A 5,000-nucleotide genomic window follows, 5' to 3' on the forward strand; every position below is an offset into this window, starting at 1 on the left:
TGTCCATTGTCCTGTCAATGGCAGGACTGCTTTCACCAGGAACCCGGTTTTGTGGGTCAGAGGTTCCAAAGGACCTGTTTTGTGCGGACTTCCCTGTGTCCGTCCCTCCCTGCCTGCCTTCCCCCCAGGACTTCCTTCTGAACAGCTTTGTCGTTTAAAATAATAATAAATAATATGTGTGTGTGTGTGTGTGTGTGTGTGTGTGTGTGTGTGTCGGTGTCAGTATCAGTCAGTCAGTCAGTGTCTCTCTCTCTCTCTCTCTCTCTCTCACTCAGAGCTGCTGTGGAAGGAAACTTTTTTAAAAAGAACTTGCATATTGAAAGAAAGATGTGTCTCAAGCTGCCGGGCCCTGTCCATTGTCATGTCAATGGCAGGACTGCTTTCACCAGGAACCCGGTTTTCTGGGTCAGAGGTTCCAGGGGACCTGTTTTGTGCGGACTTCCCTGTGTCCGTCCCTCCCTGCCTGCCTTCCCCCCAGGACTTCCTTCTGAACACCTTTGTCGTTTAAAATAATAATAAATAATATGTGTGTGTGTGTGTGTGTCGGTGTCAGTATCAGTCAGTGAGTCAGTGTCTCTCTCTCTCTCTCTCTCTCTCTCACTCAGAGCTGCTGTGGAAGGAAACTTTTTTAAAAAGGACTTGCTTATTGAAAGAAAGATGTGTCTCAAGCTGCCGGGCCCTGTCCATTGTCATGTCAGTGGCAGGACTGCTTTCACCAGGAACCCTTCCCTGCCATTGCAGTGTTGATTTGGTCCTTATGCAAATTTAGGGGCGGAGCCAGCACACAAACGACCAATCACAGCAAAGTCCGCACTTTGCGAGCGCACGAGGTCGCGGCCAGCGTTCCAGTCCGCTCAGATCCAAATAAGCCCGAAAAGGAACACACTTGATCTTAGCCAAAAGGCCGAGAAGCGATACCGCGCTCGATGCGAATTGATCTCGGGTCCTGTTTGCCCTCCCTCTTTGTTCTCTGGCTGCCGGTGTTGAAAGCAGTCTCGAAGCACTGCCGTTCTCTCCCACTCTGGCCACATTTTTTGCCACCGTTTCTAATTGCAACAGTGGATGAGTTTAAAGAAGTTGCCGTTTTTTCCTTTCTTGCCAGGATTGCTTGACAGATTGGTAAATTTGCCAGTAGGCCACCAATCAGATGGGGGAGGGTTGTGTCTCAACGGACCTACGTCAGTCAGTCTCAGTCACTAACGAACTGCCGTGGAAGGAAACCTCTTTGAGTAAAACTAGTGACGTGACGTGTCTCACAGCGAGTGAGTGAGATTGCAACGGCCAATTGAGAAAGAGGTGAGGTGCTGACAATCAGCAGCTCGTGTTGAAACATTCATTCCACGGCAGGCAAGACCAATCAAAAAAAATACTGCAGATGCTGGCTCGGCTCGGCTGGCTGGCTGGCTGGCTGGCTGGCTGGCTGGCTGGAAATGGGAAATAAAAACACAAGGCGTGTTAAAGGCTGGTTAAACTGTCGAAAGAAACAAGGCGTTAATGTTTCAGAAGCGCCTATTGAAAGACGTCTCTCAAGCTGCTCCCTGACTGGGCCCTGTCCGTTGTCATGTTAATCGCTGGTTAAACTGTCGGAAGAAACAAGGCGTTAATGTTTCAGAAGTGCCTATTGAAAGGTGTCTCTCAAGCTGCTCCCTGACTGGGCCCTGTCCGTTGTCACGTTAATCCCAGGGCGGGGCGGGACTGCTTTGACCGGGAGACCTGTTTTCTGGGACGCAGGTGTGACATTCCAGGGAGGCACCTACTTTGTGCTGATTCGAAACGACCACGACAACGGCAACTTGCAGTTCTATATTACAACAACAACAACGCGCGTGTGGTAGTTGGGAGGGGCTGCGTTCGCGCTCTCCCCCCTGCATTGAAACTCAAAGTTCGATTTTCAATCCCATAGTCCACCAATCGGATGGGAGACGGTGTGTGTGTGTGTGTGTGTGTGTGTGTGTGTGTGTGTCAGTGTGTGTGTCAGTGTCAGTGTCAGTGTCAGTCAGTGTCTCTCTCTCTCTCACTCTCTCTCACTCTTACTCAGAGCTGCTGTGGAAGGAAACCTTTTTAAAAAGAACTTGCATATTGAAAAAAAGATGTGTCTCAAGCTGCCGGGGCCCTGTCCATTGTCACGTTAATGGCAGGACGGGGCAGGACTGCTTTGACCAGGAGACCTGTTTTCTGGGACGCAGGTGTGAGATTCCAGGGGACCTGCTTTGTGCTGATTTCCCTGCCTCCCTCCCTCCCCCCCAGGACTTCCTTCTGAACACCTTTGTCGTTTCAGCGAGGGCCAAAAGCCTGCCTGTGAAAGGGAAGGATCAGCCGGTCAGCCCCCTGTTGGTCGCTGCTGCCAGTGCAGCAGGCGTGCGTGTGTATTCGGCCTCGTGTCCAGGTCCCTCAGGGACTTGAGGCAACTCTCCCCGGTGGTCTCGTGGTCAGGACCGGGCTTCGAATCCCGGTCGGGGGGGATGACTTTCTGCTGCAGATTAATTGGCACCTCTGAAAGAAAGTCTCCCCTCCTGTGCGTAATGCTCCACCCTCACCACCACCGCCGCCTTTTCCACCCCTTGACAAACAGACAGACAGACAGACAGTCAGTCCAGTTCGGGAGCGCAGCTTTCATTTGGAAGCAGACCCTGCTTGTTTCAAGTCAACGACGCCAAGTTATTTTGCACTTTGAATTATATCGCTCCGTGCGAGCGGCACTCAGCCTTGGAGAAGAAAAAAATACCACTGAGCTGAGAAAGTTCTTTTTAAAACGGTTTCCTTCCACAGCAGCTCTGAGTGTAAGAGAGAGAGAGAGAGAGAGATATCAGCTTTATTCTCAGTAATAAAACACACACACACACACACACACACACACACACAGAGACACTGGGAAAGAGCTGTTTTTCCTTTTGAATATCTCCCCACAGGGAGGTGCACCGTTCCCAGAGACACTGCAATACTGGGTCGATGCGTGGAGTGGACGGAGCAAGCCCCTATTCCATCTCCCTGTTCCAAAAATCAATTTAATATATGGTCCCCAGATAGGGGACGTATCAGATATTAAACTGATAAGAACAGATACTACACTTGATCTTAGCCAAAAGGCCGAGAAGCGATACCGCGCTCGATGCGAATTGATCTCGGGTCCTGTTTGCCCTCCCTCTTTGTTCTCTGGCTGCCGGTGTTGAAAGCAGTCTCGAAGCACTGCCGTTCTCTCCCACTCTGGCCACATTTTTTGCCACCGTTTCTAATTGCAACAGTGGATGAGTTTAAAGAAGTTGCCGTTTTTTCCTTTCTTGCCAGGATTGCTTGACAGATTGGTAAATTTGCCAGTAGGCCACCAATCAGATGGGGGAGGGTTGTGTCTCAACGGACCTCCGTCAGTCAGTCTCAGTCACTAACGAACTGCCGTGGAAGGAAACCTCTTTAAGTAAAACTAGTGACGTGACGTGTCTCACGATGAGTGAGCGAGTGAGATTGCAACGGCCAATTGAGAAAGAGGTGAGGTGCTGACAATCAGCAGCTCGTGTTGAAACATTCATTCCACGGCAGGCAAGACCAATCAAAAAAAATACTGCAGATGCTGGCTCGGCTCGGCTGGCTGGCTGGCTGGCTGGCTGGAAATGGGAAATAAAAACACAAGGCGTGTTAAAGGCTGGTTAAACTGTCGAAAGAAACAAGGCGTTAATGTTTCAGAAGCGCCTATTGAAAGACGTCTCTCAAGCTGCTCCCTGACTGGGCCCTGTCCGTTGTCATGTTAATCGCTGGTTAAACTGTCGGAAGAAACAAGGCGTTAATGTTTCAGAAGCGCCTATTGAAAGGTGTCTCTCAAGCTGCTCCCTGACTGGGCCCTGTCCGTTGTCATGTTAATCCCAGGGCGGGGCGGGACTGCTTTGACCGGGAGACCTGTTTTCTGGGACGCAGGTGTGACATTCCAGGGAGGCACCTACTTTGTGCTGATTCGAAACGACCACGACAACGGCAACTTGCAGTTCTATATTACAACAACAACAACGCGCGTGTGGTAGTTGGGAGGGGCTGCGTTCGCGCTCTCCCCCCTGCATTGAAACTCAAAGTTCGATTTTCAATCCCATAGTCCACCAATCGGATGGGAGACGGTGTGTGTGTGTGTGTGTGTGTGTGTGTGTGTGTGTGTGTGTCAGTGTCAGTGTCAGTGTCAGTGTCAGTGTCAGTCAGTGTCTCTCTCTCTCTCTCTCTCACTCTTACTCAGAGCTGCTGTGGAAGGAAACCTTTTTAAAAAGAACTTGCATATTGAAAAAAAGATGTGTCTCAAGCTGCCGGGCCCTGTCCATTGTCACGTTAATGGCAGGACGGGGCAGGACTGCTTTGACCAGGAGACCTGTTTTCTGGGACGCAGGTGTGAGATTCCAGGGGACCTGCTTTGTGCTGATTTCCCTGCCTCCCTCCCTCCTCCCCAGGACTTCCTTCTGAACACCTTTGTCGTTTGAGCGAGGGCCAAAAGCCTGCCTGTGAAAGGGAAGGATCAGCCGGTCAGCCCCCTGCTGGTCGCTGCTGCCAGTGCAGCAGGCGTGCGTGTGTCCTCGGCCTCGTGTCCAGGTCCCTCAGGGACTTGAGGCAGCTCTCCCCGGTGGTCTCGTGGTCAGGACCGGGCTTCGAATCCCAGTCGGGGGGGGATGACTTTCTGCTGCAGATTAATTGGCATGAAGGAAAGTCTCCCCTCCTGAGCGTAAAGCTCCACCCTCACCACCACCACCGCCTTTTCCTCCCCTTGACAAACAGACAGACAGTCAGTCAGTCCAGTTCGGGAGCGCAGCTTTCATTAAGCAATGGCATTTGTGACAACTCATCGTCTGACAGGTTGATGATTTCCCCACACGCCTCCTGCCGAATAAAAGGCTCACCCTCCCGGACACTACCCCCAGAATCACCCCCCCCGCCATCCCCGGGGTGAATATTAAGCCCGAGAACACCGACTGTAACCAATCGCAGTGAAAAGTTGAAGTGGCAACTCATTAACCAGATTTATTTTGGGCAAC

At 51.3% G+C, this 5,000-nt stretch overlaps 1 non-coding gene across 1 annotated transcript; it reads right to left on the reverse strand.

Moving 5' to 3' along the window:
• Positions 1-2,908: 2,908 nt before the first annotated feature.
• LOC137330299 (U2 spliceosomal RNA) lies at positions 2,909-3,099 on the reverse strand. Its single transcript, XR_010965028.1, has one exon. It is a non-coding gene; the product is annotated as a U2 spliceosomal RNA (small nuclear RNA).
• Between the last annotated feature and the right edge of the window lie 1,901 nt (positions 3,100-5,000).

Source organism: Heptranchias perlo, chromosome 12 (genome assembly GCF_035084215.1).
Source record: "Heptranchias perlo isolate sHepPer1 chromosome 12, sHepPer1.hap1, whole genome shotgun sequence".
Taxonomy (NCBI): domain Eukaryota; kingdom Metazoa; phylum Chordata; class Chondrichthyes; order Hexanchiformes; family Hexanchidae; genus Heptranchias; species Heptranchias perlo.